At 37.0% G+C, this 20,691-nt stretch overlaps 1 long non-coding RNA gene across 1 annotated transcript in view; it reads left to right on the top strand.

Moving 5' to 3' along the window:
- LOC140330038 (uncharacterized) overlaps positions 1 to 19,576 on the top strand; it is a 29,285-nt gene extending 9,709 nt beyond the window's left edge. The window contains exons 2-3 of the long non-coding RNA XR_011920582.1: positions 9,583 to 9,658; positions 18,161 to 19,576. This is a non-coding gene — a long non-coding RNA (uncharacterized lncRNA). The remainder of the gene's footprint in view (positions 1 to 9,582; positions 9,659 to 18,160) is intronic.
- The last annotated feature ends 1,115 nt before the right edge of the window (positions 19,577 to 20,691 follow it).

The following is a 20,691-nucleotide window of genomic DNA, read 5'->3' as shown; positions in this document are numbered from 1 at the left end:
AAAGAATGAAAAATCTCAGTACTCGGGGCTTGATGTGCTGCACGAATCCCAACTGAGAATAGAACACCTCCCTAAAAGAGAGAAAACTGTTCCATAATTATGGGCTATCCACCAATTAAAGGCTTCAGGGGATTCCAGACCAGGCTGAAAGAAGAGGTTTCTTTGGATTAGGAGAAGTGGGAGATGTGGAGACATAAAACCTGCTGAGTATCTGATATCATCTACATGCAATTTGAGGGGCCCACCGATACCTGCTCCTTAGTGCTGCACTCTGTATGCTGTGTTCCATGTTACATAGACCTGATCTTTGCACTTTATATCTTATGCTGTATATTGCGTAGTACTGACTAAAGTGTTTTTCTCAACAGTTGCACATGCAGCCAATTAAGTTGTTCTTTCATGTAGCCTAACCATGTGCGATCAGTCTGTGTATATTCTCCATGTGTGCCTCTTTTTTAGACTTGAAAATTTAGGTATATTAAAAATGCTTGGGAATCGCCGTGTCTCCTGCTGCATTTCTGCATCCTGGCTGTTGGTCAGATTTGGTAACTTTGTAGTTATAACCAATATGAAAGAACAGATGCTACACATAATTATCACATGGAGTCCCGGTAGTGGTGTGAAAGCCACATGTACATGCCCCATTACACTGCAACTTGTAAAGAGAATACCAAACGCCTAAACACTTGTAAGAAAAATATGATAGTTTACCTGTAAATTCAAAAATTACTGATTTTACCATGCAGTGCAAAGGAGGTATGTAGACCCAAAAAGTTAATCTGTTCATTCATAGTAACAAAAAGATGCATCACATTTGGAGGTATAACGCATATTCTTTAGGGTTGACGAGTAAACATTTCATGGCTTTCTTGCACCTAAACTCTTTCTTTTCACTTTCATAATGTAAAATAAACCTGAGACAAATGATGGCTTAACAAGGTGCATGGATCCCTTGTACACGCTAAGGAAAATTAGTGCCTGGACTATATTAAGCCTTTGAAAAAAGAAGTTTATTTGTGGGATTGGATAATGTAAATGATCTGTGACTGTTGGATATTGTATGTATAACAAAATGTTGACAATGACTCATGGCTATTCAACTGTATAAATTGACTGGAACTGTACACCACTTGGTGGTGTGATGGTAAAGTGTCATTACATATACAGATCTTTAAGTTTAAAGAAGGATTACAACGTGAAATAAACCATTGTTAAGCCAGGAAGCAGTCCCATAATTTAGTAGTTTGTAATAGGCTAAAGAGTGGGGGTTACTGTACATATGATTATTTTGTATGGCAGTGCTCCTAAACTTTTTATGCCTGGAACCCAAATAACAAAACCACAATTTTTCTGGGTCTTGAGAAGAGTTTTTAAGAGATAAAGTTTACCGTCTTCACTGCTCAAAACAATAAATAAATAAACATCCCAAGAATGACCTGTAACCCTTATCCCATTGTTTTGGCCAACTGGTCACATAGGAGAAACTTTTCCTGGATTTCACCGGCATATATTCTGTATTCTATGTTTCCCCACGACTGATGCCATTGCACCATTAGACTTATCATTTATTTTTCTAGTAATTTTGGCATTTGACACAATCAGTTGATAAACAAAAAATGTAATTTAACTTTAAAGTTAGCCCTGCAAGAAACCATGCAGCAATATGTATAAACTTGTCGTATGATACTAGTTAGCTACCCAGAGCTACAGTATTAAAAGCCGATCATGCACAAATTCCTTTTTAAATTGGTAACTTTAAAACCTTCATTAGTAAAGTCATCCTCACATAGTGCAAATTGTGGGTGCTCTTTTCTATTTCAGTAAGTGCTAATAAAGCCAAGGAAAAGTTACTCCTCATTATATTTTCTTTGCTTTTCATTCTGGGTTGTTCTCTCCAGTCTCCCCTTATTTACACCCAAGCTGATGATTGTCAGCACAAATATTTATTGCTAATCGAAACTAGGAGTAAAGAATGTACAGCATGTTATCAGCTGTCTCCATGCATATAAACTACATTGAAAGTCAGCACAGTACACTCTGCATTTCCTTTTTTAAATACATTTGCAATGTATAACAGACCCCTCCACATAAAATGTAAATATCATCTCTATCTCATTTGTTATTCTGTCTACATTCCCAATTTGACAGACGAATAGAAAAATCTACTATCTCTGACAGCCGCTATCATTGTGTATACACAGGCATATACTATTGTCTGTTGTCACCTGTGCAGAAAGAGCTGCTGAGAAGTCTTTCCTCTGACAGCTGCCTTTGTGCTGTATACACAGATAGTGTATAGTTCTTCCATGGTGTCCCTATTGGCTTTCCAGCATTAGGAGCCTATCAGAAGTTAAGTCTCAGAAGAGACTGACCCCCCCACATCTGTTAACAGCACTGGAGGATATAGGCAAGTATAAAAGACTCCACAAGGTTGGAAAAAACCCCACTGAATGGATTAGATGGAGGAAGGAGAGTTAAAGCTAAACCCTAGTCAGCCCTTTGAAATACACTCAAACCTACCTTTCTTTCAGGTGTGAAGTGTCCCCTATGCAGCTCATACAGTCATGCTTTACATTAGAATGTGAAGGCATCCCTTTTTTCCATTTACTGAAATCATAACATCCTTATCTCTTATGTTACCACTGAACCCTGGGCAAATCACAAACTTAGTCTATACCTCCCCCTATGCTTAGATGATCTCCCAAAGATTTATTACCTACCACTACTACCAACACAATAAATTGTAAGCCTTTGTTCCTTAGTATTTGTGCAGGAACGTTGTTGGCACAAAAGGTACAACCCTATAGTACCTCTTCCTTAGGGGGTACAGGGGATTCCTTCAGCACTGCCTCCCACACATTTTATCAGCACATAAGTGTTTCTGGTGGTCATTTACATGATCATTACCATTTATGTATCCCCAGGAATCGCTCACGAGACTAAATGACTCGAAGGACAAAAAAATAGTTGAAATAGCAGGGCCAATACAACACAGAAGGGTAAAAGTGGGCTAAATGATCTTCGAAATCCATAAAACAGGAAATGAGGCGCAGCTAATGCTTGTTGTGTACAAGTCACAATCTGCAGGTGAAATGGACTTACCACTTTCAGCGCTGGGGAGGACTATCTGCAAGTGTGATAAAGGTAAAGCTGTCCAGTTTAGCTTTATATCTTGCTGGTAAATGAGTTTTAGGAGGTTTAAGAAGTTAGTGGGTGATTTAATAAATCGGGGCCTTATTAAAATTAAAAGGATAGGTTTACATATAGCACTTATGTATCATTTTGTATCTGTCTCAGCAGCCTTGTCTAAAAAAATAAATTGGTTGTTTTGCTCACTGTTTTGTCAATAATGTCGAGTTAAGATGAAATGCCCTCAACAGCATGTGTATAGGTTCTCTTCCTGCTTCAGGCTACAACTACAGAAAGCTTTAAGCAAGAGAAGAGACAGACTGTTCTTTACATCCAATAAAGTACTAGAAACAAACTCTTGTTTTTCCCTGGTATGTCAACAATTAATCAAAAAAATTATGATACGTGGAAACCAAGGACATGAACAACCTTCAGTGTATCTTATTCTAAGAAGAGAGAGTAAAAATGGCACCAGCTTAAACTAATTTAGGTTTAATGCAATGTTGGGGGAGACACCCTATTCTTTATAGACCCTCTTTTACTTCTCTTGACTTTGATTGACAGTTTATGGTGAAAAATTCATTTTCTTTGTGAGTGTCATATAAATGTAATACAATTGTTACTGAAATAAATTGTTGGTATACCTCAGGAAGGAAAGGCAATCTCTTTATTTCTACTTGTTATTTGTATGGATATGGCTTTCACTTTGTATCCCCTTTAACTAACACTCATAAAACCATTCTCACTACTACTCAGTATACCAAGTATGCATATATGAAATACAAGTTGAAAAGCATTGATAGCATCACATAAACTTATAGGCAACTATCTGAAAACCTGGCTGGCGGTGGGAAAGCTAACAAGTACTATAACATACTGCTAAGCATCTAACAAAATCAAACCAGAAGTCTTGTTTGATGTAAGATTTTGCACAACCACAAATCAATTAAATGGGTGGAATTAAGTGTGTGGTCAGGTGTCTAGTTTCCCTCCCTGATGTGAATTTTTCTATCGTGTATGTTTTGGCTATATCCTTGCAGCTTAAAATACAAAGATACGGAAACCAGTTCAGATTGCAGAAGCCAATGACAATATAGGCAGTTTTGAAATAGTTGTATGGTGTGAATAGCTCATTTAAAGGTTTTTGGTGTAACACTATTATCTGGAGCCAGAGCAAATATTGTATTATTGTCACTTGTTCAATGCTTTTCTTTTTGTGGATTTAGTACTTTGTTTTTATTCACAATATAAGATTTAAAACAATTATGCTTTTTTCAGTGGGACAGAGAAATGCCAAGTTGGTGGAAATGGGTGCTATAGCAAAAAATCCACCAATGCAGCCATTTCCCAAAATGGTTGGGGCTACAGAACCCCACTGTATTTCATAACACAGCCAAGACATATTCTGTAGTGTTAAACTTCCCCATACCATTAAGATAAAAATGAAGTGTGATTTACACTGAACACACTAACAAATATATTATTGAAAATGTTTTGTAAAACCGTTAAAATAGCACAACTAATTGTAATATAAAGATTGACATATACTTTAAAGAGATTTCCTTTTCCCACAACGAATCAATAATTATCTGTTTCACTGTGTGTTTTTCAAACTTTAAACACTTGCTTGAGTCAAGTAAAAGAAAACACTGAAGAGGTGATGCTGGGACAGAAAGAACAGACATACCTGTCATCATTTTTATGAGAGGTGTCTGGCTGGCTGCAATTGGGTAGACACTGGAAGAATCTTTGATATATGTTTGTGTTGTACAAAATAGCTTAGCAAGTAGAAGTGGGCACCTGGCAAAGTTTACTTCACAGAATCAAAATGAAATGTACTTAAGCACGATAAATGTTATGGTTCAAGATCTGTTAAAAAATGTAATTAAGTTGATAAAGCTTAAATATTTGAATGCTTCTGCTTGGTCACCTTGCTCACTTCACAGTCATATGAATCTACATATAGACCTAAAAGCACAAATAGGTATGTACAACATGACATGAATTACCTGCTGATTAATATATATAGTGAATGTACACTTTCACCTGCTTCTCCCACAATTCTTTTTCTACGAATTTAATTGGTCTTTTAGCATTCTACAGATGGAAAAGCTTGCTGTGTAATTCTCTTATCAATGTTCAAGGGAAGGTCTAAGCCATCAGTTTAGAGTAAACACTTTAAGTACACATTCTTAATGGATGGCTGCAATCCATATATTAACTGCAGTCATTGTAGTAGCTATCTATTAAATATTGTACATACCTTGAAAAGAAAGCACTTTGTAATGAATGCCTATATATGGATAATCAGCATAATGGTTATAACCTGCTGTAGTTAGGTTTTTTCCACATAAAATTCTCAATCTCTTTTCTTCTGTTTTTCACCTTTGTGGACCAGCTGTACTACTCATACACTTAGCTGTGGGCAATTTACTATTGGCCTTTAAAGGCTTTAAGGCTTTCACACTCAGAATTACTCAGCTTTTCCCTTGGTGACGTAGTATGGCCTTGGAAACCTTTTGAAATAAAATGAGCCGCTTGTAGCACAGTAGTAGCCTTGGAGGTGCATAGTGCTGCATTTCAAATACATGGCCATCAAGAAGAATTAGAGTACAATAGCTGTACTGTAACACAATAATGTACATTGTGGTACCATCCGTTTTAAATTATATCCACTTACTCCAAAGCAAGGCAGATTATTTTCATAGGCATTGCATGGCACCACAAAGGACAGTAACTTACTACTTGCATGGTGGTGCCTTACATCAGAAATACATTTTCTTTACACTACCTGCCACCAGACATTTTTAAAGTGGTGCTTTAATAATTTCTCAAGCACAGCCATTGCAAGAGGCTCTGCAAGCAGCTCCTGTTCTATAGAGAAGATACAGGAAATTAGGGGCAATGAAACACCGCTTAGTGTGCATAAATTCTTACTGGTACGACTTGCTAGTACAGTGGTACCTCGGTATAAGTCCTGTTTGGACACGCAAACATTTTTCTTGGTATACAACCTTTTGCTAGAACTTTTCTGGGTCAAAATGAGTCATACCACCGCGCTCCCCTATTTACCTCTCTCAAGACAAAGCCATGACTGCCCACGAACGTCAGTATGCCAGTTGCTACCATTTAGTGAACAACCCACACTATAACTCTCTGTGATTTACATAACATCTCCTCCTCCTCCCTTCTCAGCACCATCCTAGTAGGCACTTGACTCTTCTCAGCAAGATAAAGTGAGGTTACATTTTTATTTATTTCATCTAATTGCTTTTGTATTTATGTATTTTAGTATTAAGCAGTGTTTAAATTATTTTATACAGCCCCATCAATGTATAATATGCCAATAACTATAGGATTTTTTTCATGGGAACGGTTTAATCATTTTCCCTTTACTTCTAATGGGAAAAAATTTGGTATAAGTCCAGGAATCTGGAACGGATTAAGGACTTGAAAGGATCTGCTTCTACTTCTAGTTCCTCGAATGCACCCTGACTTCTCCTTCATCCATAGAGACAGACGTCTGGAGAGATATCCCAATAACACACACGCACACAGTATGGTCTTAGGAATAGTCTCTGGATCTTTACTTGTCAAGGCGGTCTTTTTATACAGAGGGGGTTGTGTTATTTACGTTTACATTTTAACCATATATAGTGTCACTTGATACATTGCAAGGCATACATTGTATTTCAAAAAGCTTTCGTCATCTGGTTACAGAATAGACAGAAATAGAAATACAACTGCTATATACTACAAGCATATTTAACATTAAATTTTCCATTAATTAGCTATACAGTCCTAGTTAACCCTTCAGGACTTATACCAATGTACCATTGTACTGGATATGACCCCGTTTTGCCTCCTGAACTGGCATAGATTTAACAAGATAATGGGAACATTGCTCGGGTATATTGGTCTCTATTAAATTGACATAATAACAAAACACAGTTGCTCTAGATTTATTGGCTGTACATCCATGATGCAAATTTCTTGTTCCACCATATTGTATTCTGTTTGCATTGAACTCCCTTAATGAGTTTAAGGATATTTTAACCTTATTTAACTATGCAGATGTAGCCTGGACCAGATACACAGGATGGCTTTATAGCTAAAAGATAAGTCTTTTAAATAATATTTAATTATATTATACCCAAAATTTTATACAACAAAGGTATTATTTGGGAACCTAAAGAAGCACCATCTAGCTATTAGCTTAAGCGGACTGTAAATTGGCAGTATCTCACAAATGTAATTTGTGTACAGTTACATACATTTTATTGACCTGTCTTTTATTGGTGAAAAATCTTCTATGACCTTATGGTTTACAACAATGATATTTTGCAACTTGTTATTTAGGTACATGAAAATTAATAAAACTTGCTGGAAATAGTTAAATAGCATAAAAAAACAAGAGCAAAATCTAGATAAATGTTTAGCTGGAAGTTGTTGCATGCCAGTCACATAGCCGGTTACATAGCATAAACAAGTTTTTCCACTAGATGTCCCCACTGGATTTGTAGTGTAAAAAAAAAAGAAAAAATTTAGCTATGGAGCAACAGTTTATTTAGCCCACATGAGGACTGAAACACACCACAAATGACTCATTTAAACTGACACAATTGCAGTATTTATCAATGAAAATAGTTCTTTCACAACCGAATTATGTAAGCATCCATTTGCTGGCTTACATGCAAATGCCAAAAAACTTAGACTGCGTTTTTCGGTTAGAGGGAGTATAAATTTATATATCAAACTGTAAAATAACCCATCACACATGTCCTATATACTGTGTACTGTATGTGTGTGTGTGTGTGTGTGTGTGTGTGTGTGTGTGTGTAATCATAAAAAAAGATATGCCACATTTGGCATAAAAAAAAAACAGGTAACCTTGCATACAGAATCCAAAGGAGGGGGGATATTTTGGCTTGAATTCTATTTTTTATACTGTAGAAGGAGATATTCCAGCAATGGCAAACTTTGTATTCTAATCGATTTGCAATTAGACTAAACCTAAAATAAATACAATTAATATCTTTTATGAAGTATCTGCTCACTGCAGAACAGTCATTATTTACACTTAATGATTAGAGTCTATATTGAAATATTAGTGGAATTGGAATACTGAAATATACTTGACTTCACTGTTTATGTTTAGGAGCAGTGCTTGCACATGTAAACAAATATGGTATCTTTAAAAATACCTTGTTCAGTTGCATCACAATACTTGTTTTCAACCGTGTTGGAATGGAATGACTCAGAATATTCTATTTGGAGTTTTAGCTAAGCCTCCAGCAATGGTCACCCTGATCAATTCTTTATGATCAGTTTATCTTCAAATTAAGAGCTGCTAGAGCAGGGGTGCCCACGCTTTTTTTGGCTTGCGAGCTACTTTTAAAATGACCAAATCAAAATGATCTACCAACAATAAATACTTGGACTTAATAACTTCTGTGCGCAATAGTTATTTTGAAAGGCATGGCTCTGCGATCTACTCACGTTGCCTTTGCGATCTGCCGGTGGATTGCAATCCACCTGTTGGGCACCCCTGGGCTAGAGTGTTTAGAACTGCAGTTGGTGCCAACAAGTTTGGCTTTACTTTATCATTTATCTTTACCGAACACTCATCATGTGTGGCAAAAGATTCTTAGGAGGTCACATTTCCTCAGAGTGTCCGACACAGAGTGTTTTAGGAGATTTGACACCTTATCTGTCGGCACTGGCCAGCTTACTGCATAATAACCGGATCATGTAGTAAATACTATGATTATATGTATTATCTACATATATCATTTTTTTTTATATTGACTTGCCAAACAAGTAAAACGTTTGATAGTTTATTCTGAAAGAACTGCTTGTCAGGAAGTTTTAGATGTACCATACATTACATAATAAAATATTACATATCTTTCTGTAATCCTCTGAGCAACAGCACTTTGACTGGGTTAGAAATAGTCAGAAATTGAGCCAATCACAACTCTGCTTCGTTCCCCCCCAGTATTCTAGGTCTAATGGTATGAACATACTCACAGGAGACAAGAGCACTGGGGCAAACTTGTCCACATAGTGTTCTTCCTGCACTGTTTAAATAGTATCCAAAGCAATAGTTTGGCAGCGATATTTTTTCGTTAAGTCACCCATAAGGTAGGTGACACCTGTTACAATAATTATATGGGAAGAAACATATTAAACTAGGGGCGTTGTTCTCTGCTATAGGAGTGAGGTAAGACACCTATGTGGGCCATATAACATATATCATAATATTGTAAGTTTTGCTTTGTTTCTTTTCTTTATTAAATTGATGTACCTTATTATTATTATTATTATTATTATTATTAATAAACAGGATTTATATAGCGCCAACATATTACGCAGCGCTGTACATTAAATAAGTACCTTGTTGACTCACTAATTTCTCAAGTATTAACCCAATTTTTTCGTTTTGTTTCATAGAAGTATAACGTGGGACCAGCAGAGAGGGAGACCTTTACCTAGTTACATTTTGGCAACATTCTGTTTGTTTGATCAGGTAAGACCTATTGCAGCCTTAAACATTTAAGAATTGTTGGGTAGTAGTCAATGTAATGTAATGTAAAACAAGTCCCGTTAGTGTTTTAGCATATACAGTACTTTATAAAAACAACATACAGGTATGTAATAGATCATTTCTATTCATCGCACTGATTACCTGAACTGTGAAATGAATTTTTTTTGTCTTGTCCTTTTCTAATTAAACAGGTTTCACACAAGTGAGTCACATAACAACAAGCTCTAAATGTCTTTGCAGTCAGAGTTGTATGTGAAGTACAATATGAGTGTAAAATCCCACAAGTGTTGTCCTGAAATGTTCATTTAGGTTAGGGATGGTATGGTTGCAACAAAGGCACTAAAAAATCACCACTGTGGTTGTTTGGGATTTGTGACAAATCATTTCCACTCCAGCTAATGGCCAGTCACAGAAAAGATGTGCACCAGGAATCGCTACTTGGTAACTGTTCTGACATTCTCAGTCATACAAGTCTGGGTAAGGAAGCTTTACTGAAACGTGTGGCTAATTCCTTGGTCTACCAACTTAGGGCACTGTAACAAACTTTTTTTATTTTAAATGAAAAATTGGTTCAGGGTATAGGACATAACGTAATGCTTCAAATAGACTTTCAATTCTGGCTCCGTCACACAACTGCTTTTACAGGGCTTTCCTTTCCTACCACTTCATTTATCAATGGAAACAGGAGTTTTGTAGATTTCAGGTCATTTTGCATTTTGAGCTTTTAAAATATATGAGACTCTTTTGTCACCTTCCTGTAATAGCACCAGCCCTCCTTCATAGAAGGAAGGGGAAAAAGGTCACATGCTCTCCAAATCTGAACGTAGCAAATATAGCAGTTTGCTCCATTCACCTAAAAAAGCAGTGCAACAACCTTAAGCTCCACAGTGCCCTGTGCAGAGATATAATCCATATATCCCAACGTGGTAAACAAGCCTCAATTTATTGTAAATACATAGCAAACACTATTTCTAGGTAACACCGCAAATGAGATTGCTTTACCCATTTGCTCAGTTTTTCTGCTTCGTAAAAGCTACATCACCATCCTGGATACTCGAGAGGATGGGATGTCAAAGCAGTAATCTGTAAAATGATTTCTCACTTTTGAATGGTCAAGCGGTAATTGCATTATTTGCAAGATGGACTGGGATGATTTACTAAGACAATTAAGTCCACTCAGCTTGAACATACATTTTCACTTTGCTTAGTGAATGTGCAGAATTTGACAGGTAGGGAAATGTGCCCTGTCCACAATAGATATGTCATTTGTACAGCAGATTGTGTCTGTTGCATTCTGTATGGAGCACAGGTGTGCTGGTATAACTGCATGCTTCCCATTAGGTGTTTCCTGCAAAAAGGAAAGTATGGGAGAAAGAAACTGAACACCTGAGGATGCCTTGTGGCAACGGAACCTCTAGTGCAAAGTCGAGCTGTCCATACATATGTTTGTGCATACATACACATAATAAATGCTAAAGTACATTATTCATAACATTGGTTTCATTCCACAGCATAACAATTTTTTTTTTTATTATTTAATATATGCATGAATAGCCAGCTGCTCTTTTATAACCCACCAAATAAATAACAATATTAGAAAGCAGAAGTGGCCATTATGTAGTTCCTCTTTTGCAGCAAGCCGGATGCACTTAACTTACATAATGTATCATGCTGAGCCTTTTTTTTCTTGCAAAACCTTCTTCACACCGAATTACAATCCACAAATCCTTGATTACCTTTCTAAAGTCTGTATATTTCTTCTCACTGGTGTATAAATTATTTAATCTGCTAATTGATCTGTGGTTAGTATATATAATTGTTCCATTTACTGGCAAACTCAGGTCAGGTAATTGGCAGGTCAGGATCAATAGGTCCAAGGACAAAATCAGGATCCGGGTCAGAGAGCACAGCAGGGAGCAGGTTAAACAACATTAGGCATCTAGGAAGGACTCAGGAGTTCCCAGCCGTGTACATTATGAGTTCTTTCTGGAGGTGGCCGGTGAAAGTTCATCATAAACCAGATACTCAGCGCCACCATTAGGAGAGACAGTTAATGGCAGACCCTAACACTGGCCCAAAGAATGGGATAGGGATGTTTCTGGGAGCTTTGCCTATCAAAATAGCTTGCAATTCAGCCAAAAGGGCAGGGTTTATGAAGCTAATGGATGTCTGCACAGGCATCTCTAGGTCCCTTCATTTCTAGAAATGTAGTAGTTGCTGTTGTATGTTATCAGAACAAGTAAAGCTTTCTTCTTGCGTTTTCTTCTGGAGTTTGCTATAATGTTTTGGATTTACTTTCTGTCATGTTGGTCAACAGAAAAGAGAGTTAAGAATAATCTCCCCAGAGTAGATTGCATCAAAAACCTTATATTTTGGCCTTAGCTATGTCACAATAAAATAATTTCCATCTCTAGATTGATGATGGAAAAAAAAAAGTTTGTTGTCCTAGTATGTTTTCTCTGCTGTCCAGAACCCAAGCTGAAAGAGCTCTGCCTATAAAAAAGCCCCCGAAAAGTTTTATACTGCTATAATGCAAGATGTAAGTGTTTAATAAACTCCCCATTTGTTATGTAGACAATAGGTCTTCAGCACCTTTAAATCCTTATCTTTAACGCTTTTGGACTTCTTTTCAGCAGTGTCAAAATGTAGAACCCCCTCCCTCCTTCAGTTTTCTTTATCAATTAAAGGTGCTTGAAATAAAGGGATGCAGATGTATTATATCTATGCCCTTTAATACAGTACTTTTTCAGACCAATCCAATGACTTTCAGTGGTGAAAAAGAAATTCTCCTTAATTTAAAACTATTACTTTATAAGCATGTACAGTAGATCATTGAAGCCAAACCTGCCCTTGATGTAATAACAATATGCCACAAATACTATAATATATATAATATAACTGTAATAAATGACGATTTTGGGGTCTTTCTGCTCATAACTAGATCTTAGTAATGGGCATTCACTGTAGAACATCAGAGCAAAGTCTGGCCTCTAGCAATGCTACATAGTCAGATAGAATAACCAATACATAAACCTTACCTATACACCTTGTTGCCAAAACCCAAAATTTGAACACTTCGGCTTTAGTGCATGCTCATGAAAATATATGGATAAATTTGAACCTTAATTCACAAAAATTTTATTTTGTCCCAGCTATTCCTTGGGTCAAGATAAATCAAAGTCCCAAACCAGTTAAAGATAAATGGAAAAACTGTTTTTGTTTTTGCTGTTTTTTAAGCCTAGAAAACCTAACTTGGAGAACTGTAAGTTACCTTAAGTTTGGTTTGATGAGCTAAATGACAAGGAAAAATGTTCAATTCAAAGCGTAAATGAAATGATTATAGCTAAAATGAAAGTTTTATTGGGCCTTTAATTTCTTTTATAATAGCAAGTGTGATTTTTTTTTTCCCTTCCTACAAGTGGCGTCAAAACACTTATTAAATAAATTAACAGGTTTGGATTTTAACATTAGTAGTGTATTAATTAGGTTGTAGTTTTTCTTTTTTGAGCAGTTTGTTCTCACTGTACAACACCTTTTTTGTTAACATTTGTACAATATTTGCAATATAGATTGTACAATAGTTTTGGATCTTTGGATCTTGATGGTTCAAAAGAAATATTTCCTTTTGTCCAATTATTTGCTGCAATGTATTCATTTTTTTTCCTGTAAAGCAATAGCCTTGAATTTTAAAGAGGACAGCTCATAAGAGCAAATTCTGATGTTTGTTTTATGCTTCAGTGGTTTCACTGTAACGTTCCAGCTGTATCACAGTCATATTGTCATCAGAAATAATTATTGGTAAAAACACTTTTTTGGGAAATTCATGGCAAGTGAGGTCTCTTTTGAGACGGTACATGAGGAAATGAGGGTCACTTGCAAAGTTCTTGTTGTTGGTAAAAACACTTTTTTGGGAAATTCATGGCAAGTGAGGTCTCTTTTGAGACGGTACATGAGGAAATGAGGGTCACTTGCAAAGTTCTTGTTGTTTTCTACTAACACTGTCATAAACGTCTGCCCTAATACAATAGGTTGTCTTTTTCCATTATATTCCTTATATAGACCTGTAAGAGAAACACACCCCTATTAAGTTAGTCTTATTGGATTATAATACTTTACATTCTTTTGACAACTCTTTTAATTTGAAAATATTAGCATGACATTTTACAGCATTCTAAAATATAGTAATAGTGAAGGCCATTAAATAAAGGGCACATTCATAATAGGAAAACAGGATCAATAAACTTGATTAGCAAATAAGGTAACATGAATAATACAGAAAAGATAATCAAACAATACATTATTGGGATGAGAGAACTGCTATGACCTACATTACTAATAAAGCCTGATTAAACTCTTATATTTACTCAGAAAATATATATTTAATGTATATCAAAACAAAAACGTACAAATGCATTTCTTTAGAAGGCTCCCACAGCTCTGTTGAAAAATCTGCCCCCCACCAATTTGCTACAGTATATGACCCCTGATCTCTTTGCAGATATCAGAAACATTTTTTGCCTATTCAGTGCTGCGGCTTTTTTTTTTTTTTGTCTATTGCTTTAGCAGCCTATTGAATATAAATTAAGCTGCTTTAATAAAACAAAATATTCATGTATGTGTGATACCAAAAAATACCATACCAAATACCAGGAATATGACAACTTGAAAAATATTTAGGCAGATTAATTTGAGCTCTTGCAAAAAAAATTAAAATAAAAAACACAAAAAAAGTACATGACAATCAATGTTGCTGCCCATACATTTACATTTAAATGTATAATTTACTATAATAAGGAACCAATTACAACAGTATGAAATATTACAATACCATGAGACTTTTGGGCTGTGATTTCCAGGAATCAGAAAAAAAAGAAAACTGAAATGAATGACACAGGCATACATAAAAAATAGATAAAGGCATACAAGGGGAAATGACATATTAATACAGTCAGATATGGTTCCTGAGGCATTTCTGCTTCCCATCTTTGCAAACATCAGAAGCTGCTGTTCTCACATCTTCTCTAACTTTTCCACTGTTGTGATTGGACATTGGGAAAAGTGGGGACAAAAAAATGCAAAGTCTATTGCCTTAAGCCAATGATCCCAGCAGGTATGTGGAGTGGCATAGAAATGCTCTGCAGGTAAGGGACCCTGACAGCTGCTTAGCAATTTTAGAGGAGCTCCTTGAGCCCAGGGCCCATTCATGGGGTTAAGTTTTGCTTGGAGGGAGAAAGTAGTTATGCCCCTGTTACCTGTACACCAAAAAGCAGGACCAGTTTAAAAGCACAGATCATTTTCCTAGAATCCTCTCTAATCCTAAAATTCCTATACTTTCCAACATAATATAAGTCTGTGCTTCTGCTAATCTGTTTATCTACAGTCATTACATAAATTTCTATATTGCTTGGATTTCTTGGTTATTCTGGCATAATCCACAGGAACTGTACTCTTTTCAAAACTGTGTTTTCCACAAATAGCTTGCAAAGCATCTGCCGTACAGTCATCTCAGCTCTGCAACACAAAAATAGAAGTCGACATTTGTAAAGTAATAACAAATAAAATGTCACAGCGAAAAGCATCTACGCTGGCATAATCCACAGGAACTGTACCCTTTTCAAAACTGAGTTTTCCACAAATAGCTTGCAAAGCATCTGCCGTACAGTCATCTCAGCTCTGCAACACAAAAATAGAAGTCGACATTTGTAAAGTAATAACAAATAAAATGTCACAGCGAAAAGCATCTACGTTTATATAGACCATGTCCAAGCCATGTGAAACAAGAGTTTAATAAATAAAAAACCCAACACAAAATGATCCTTTTGTTTCCAAACACTTGCTAGATCTATGAAAAAAATCTATTGAAAAAAAAAATACTTTTGATTATCCATGGTCTGGTTAGTCCTTCTGGAAGACGTATGGGAGGTTAGAGGCAGTGAGAACAGGTTAGAAGATGTAATTGAGAAGTAATATATATTAATTACCATTAGCACAGAATTGCCTAATCTGTATCAAAAGATAAAAATGGTGCTCTAGTTCTTGTCAACGATTTGCAAAGCATGGGATTTTTCATTTACATTCATGCTAAAATGTGTGCTTAGTTTAACAGATATAAGTTTCTCTGTGGCTTCTCTCCTGGACACATAAGTGCTACATTTCTGCATGTATTTTAGATGAACAGTATTGTTTTGTAACTGCTTAACTTAATAGAGGTTGCTATCAGATGCGCTGCTATATCTGACTGCTAAAGAGAAAAGTCTCAGACACTGCAAGTTAGTGTACTGGTCCCTGTTACACGGTGCTCCCATAAGTGACACTTCTCTCTTCATTTTTAGGAATTTAGTAAATCTACCTTAAACAGCAACTCAATGTGTGCACAGGGAATCCCCTATGTCATTATAGCGGGCTTGTGCTGTGTGGGACCTGCACGGACCGAGCCCACTCTGAATGGAGCGCACTCTGCATGGAGCCAACTCTGCATGGAGCCCGCACAGGGAAACCCTCACGTCACCCTGGTGGGTGTGTGCTGTGCAGGACTTACTAACCCTGAGTATGTGCTGATTGGTTGGCTCCCACACATTTTCACCTCACCAAATCTGTCCCTCTTTGCAAAAAGTTTGGACACCACTGTTCTAGATGCTTTAGATTGATTTTTTAAACAGAAATGCTGTGCATAAGCTAATTTTCACCCTTACCAAGCAATAAATAAGCATAAATCCTTGTTAAAATAATAAAACAATCACTAGAAATCTAAGCATTAATTACTCCTTACTAATATGTTAGGATTGTCCTCAGGCAGAGCTGAACGACCTATAGGGAGGCAGAGGTAAACAATCACTAGAAATCTAAGCATTAATTACTCCTTACTAATATGTTAGGATTGTCCTCAGGCAGAGCTGAACGACCTATAGGGAGGCAGAGGTAGATGTGTGGGCAGTGACAGTGGAGTTCTGTTCTCCTTTGTCCTCTCCCCTGTAGTTGGAAAGCTGCTTCTTCTTTGTCATCACCCCTGCAACTGCAAGCTTTCCTTAACTCAAATCCCACCTCTTTTATTAGAGTAATTTGTTTACTTTAAAAAATGTAAATCTGTTCTATGTTTATTTTCTGGATATTTTTGGATATTTGGTGTTACTGAAAATCTAATTTGTGACGGCATTTTAATTGCATGGGTATGTAGTACTTGTTCTAGTGTAATAGTGTTCCTTTTTTACAATATCCTGTACCATGTCCTACATACAAATGCATATACATGGCCATATGGAGGTTAACAGTAGCTGGGACAGGGCACATCTCGTGCACGATATAGAAATATTGAAAGTTTTAACAATAAGATGTTATTGAACAATTAAAATGCTTCAGAAATACTTGCCTATAGGCATAACATAACATGAGCAGTGTTTTAAATGACACCCATAGGCATATCAAAGGCACCACCAACCATTATATCGGGAGATAATTTCCTCTCCAAGCTTCCAACCCATGCAGCCTCTTCTCAACAATTGAATCCTTCTTAAACGCACTTTAGAGATAAAATTGACACAATCAGACATAATGTCTTTGCTCACCGGGCCACTCCAACCATATCCACCCCTTGCACCTGTAAATCATCACTGGCCTCCCTCTGCCCTGTTAGTGTGGATGAAGTCTGCTCTCTTCTCTCATCATCTCCAACTACTACCTGTCCCTTTGACCCAATTCCCTCTGATCTATGCCTCCACCCTGGCCCTCTCCCCTAACCAAACTATCCAACCTCTACTGGTATATACCGCTCCGCTAATTGCAAACATGCCATAATTCTCCCTATCCGGAAGAAACACTTACATTTCTGACCTGGTAAAAAAAAAACTCTCTCCTCTACAATCTATTATGAATGCTGCAGCCAGACTCATCCATCCTTCCCACCGCTCCTCTTCCTCTGCATCTCTCTGCAGATCTCTACCCTGGCTTCCATTTCACCTTAGAATCAAATTCAAGCTCCTGTGCTTTGCCTTCAAATCCCCCCACAGTTATTGTCCCACTTACATCTCTGACCTGGTAAAAAAAAATACTCCCCCAGCCGCTCTCCCTGCTTCTCCAATGACCTTCTACTTACTTCCCCACTCATAACCTCATCACACGCACAGATAAAAGACTTCTCTAGAGCTGCCCCAACTCTCTGGAATGGTCCTTCTCATCCTATTCGGCTTTCTTCTACTTTCCTCTCATTTAGAAATAAACCCGTTTTTTTTCAAACTTGCCTACCCATCTTCCTCTGCCTTTCCAAACCGTCACTACTTCTCACCACTTCCTATCTCCCTTCCTATTGTATGCTACTTCCCCCACCTTCTAGATTGTAAGCTCTTCGAGGCAGGGTCCTCTCCTCCATCTGTTTGTATTTGTCTGTCATTGGCAACCCCTATTTAATGTGCATCACTGTGTAATATGTTGGCGCTATATAAATCCTGTTTATTATTATTAATAGTAATAATATTAATATTATTATTGCAGATGCCTATCAGATATGGTACAGGTCTTTGGGTAGAGGAATGGGTGTTCCTCAACTAGGTAACTCCTACACGTTTCTAAGGCTAGAAGGAAGGAAAACAAATCGCTGAAAGAGGAGGCCCATGGGCAACAGATTGGAGAGGAGAGGGCTTGTAGTCTATCAGGAAATGATGCATGTACCTGCTGCAGCTTCTAATGCTTATTGTGTGGAAGACAAAATATACAGGAATTGGGACATTCTCAATAAACCATCTTACATCTAGAAAACTTGTGAATATAATTAGGAATTCTTGGATTTCAATATATGTTCAAGCAGTCCAACTACTTCAAAGCAATTCTCTGACCAGTCCCTATTCCTATTTTTTTTTTTTTTTTTTTGCAAAATGCCAAATACTTATACGTAGGTGGTGTACTTTAATTGACATATAGTTGGAGGAGAGCTAGAGCATATTCCTGTGAATAGAGCCTTTTGAAGTTCAGGTTTTGAGCCCCAAATAAAGCAGTATACGTTGTTGTTTGGCATTTCATAGCTGCTGTTGCTTCATAGACCCGCATACACGCTGACAGTGTTTTGTCTTAATGAACAAGTAACATGGAGGGGGTGGTAGGGGAAACCACTTCAGGCCAGGCACCATCTTGCTTTAACAAGATATCCTATAAAGTATGTCAGAGTCAGAGATTTATATTTTCTGCTCTTTGCTCCCTATGCTTGATCCTCCTCCCAGCCTCAGTTCTTGTGTTCACTTTTTCTGCTTTGCAGTTGCTCCACATATACAAGACATTGCTTCAGTAAAACTAAATGACACTTATAAAAAGATAAGGCGAGAATGAGTTAAGTAATACAATTTAAAAGTTTAACTTGTGATATATAAAAGTACCAACCCTGTATAAAGTTATAGTGAGACTAGCTGGTACAGGGTACGTATACAGGGTCCAGTGGTGATAATATAGTTCTTCATCTGTAAAGTAGAATAGAAGTAAAGTAGAATAGAAATAAAGATAGTAGAAGAATGTGAACATGCAGTGATGTCTTTGCAGAAGTCTGACACTTTTCAGTCAGACTTACAGCTGAAGTCAGCAGAGATGTTGCCCCCTGTTGTCAGACATCTGCAGAAAAAGCATTTCCTCCTGGCAGAGAAAGCCAGAGTCCTTTTCTGTAGAAAGTTGGCAAGTTACAGGCTTGTCTTTAAGGTTGCAACAGCTTTATACACAAAAAAAAAAACTAAAACTTTGCACACCTTTAATTTTGATGCACATTAAATTGTTGGCCAATTTTTTTACTAAAAGTTCGGTTTGGCTCTACACTCGAAATGGTGTGACCATGTATATATGCCTGCCCTGCTATCCTGCCATATTGTGGATTATAAAAAAAAATGCAAACATTGGTTGTGGCCCCGCATTGGAGCAGCAAAATGATCAGGTTAATAAAAAAAAAAAATCTTCTTTAAAGGGGAACTAAACCCTGTTATACTCAGTGGTCTCTGTTCCTTAGCAGGGTGCTGCTATCTTCTTCCTTCTCTTCCTTTGCAATCTTTTGCCATCTTGATTGGCCTGGATGATGTGGGCACACTGGAGTTCATTCAGTCCCGGCATCTAACGCTGAACCATTAATGTGATTTTTATAGCTCCAAGAAGTGTAAACCTTTGCAAATACGTCTCAGAAGGATATCTAGGAAGATTCTGATTATGCGGCTTTATAAAAGTATGCCCAGCCCCGATATAAATAAATACATAGAAGAGTAGAAGCAGACAGGCTTTGCAGGCAAATATTTATTCTTGAAATATTTTAAAGTGGTTTTAGAGGCGTGTGCTGCGGACGTCCTGCTACTCGCCACCACACAATAACCACCAAAGCACGAGTGATTCCTAATTACCATCATATCAAACAAGAACTCCGGATAATCAATGAACTCTATACCAAAACACTGGAGAGGACAGAGAGATAAATGCCTCAATATAATATACTTGACAACCTGATACAAATCGGTTGATGAAGAAAACACGGATATAATATGGTTTGGAAATTTGATTGAACAAACTTCACTCTAGGCAGCACTATTTTACACAATCACGCACAAAAATTGGGCTTTGTTACATAATACAGCCAGACCCTATGATAAAGATGTGAACCTTAGGGATGCACTGGACCTACCATCCCTCACCTTTTCTGTAGAACCATACTGTAAACCTATGTTCTTGATCTCATTAATCCCCTGAGGAAGCCAAATAGGGCGAAACGTGTTGTGTACTGTAAGATACCTTTTGAACATATGTTATAAGCTTTATACTAAAGAATCAATTCACATTAATAGGTGTTTTATTGTTGCTGTATGTTCATTTAGTTGTGTTTAGAATAGTCGGTCTCTGTTATAGTCAGGACCATTTATAATATTTCAAGAATAAATATTTGCCTGCAAAGCCTGTCTGCTACTCTTCTATATATTTAAACCTTTGCAAAGTCAAAACTTTTATTGAGATAGAGAGGATTAAACCATCTGTCATAATTGGAGATGTCTCTGCCCTAATTCACACAC

This window comes from Pyxicephalus adspersus, chromosome 4 (genome assembly GCF_032062135.1).
Source record: "Pyxicephalus adspersus chromosome 4, UCB_Pads_2.0, whole genome shotgun sequence".
NCBI classification, from domain to species: domain Eukaryota; kingdom Metazoa; phylum Chordata; class Amphibia; order Anura; family Pyxicephalidae; genus Pyxicephalus; species Pyxicephalus adspersus.
Note: the sequence above shows the minus strand (reverse complement) of the source record. Positions and strands in the feature narration are given on the sequence as shown.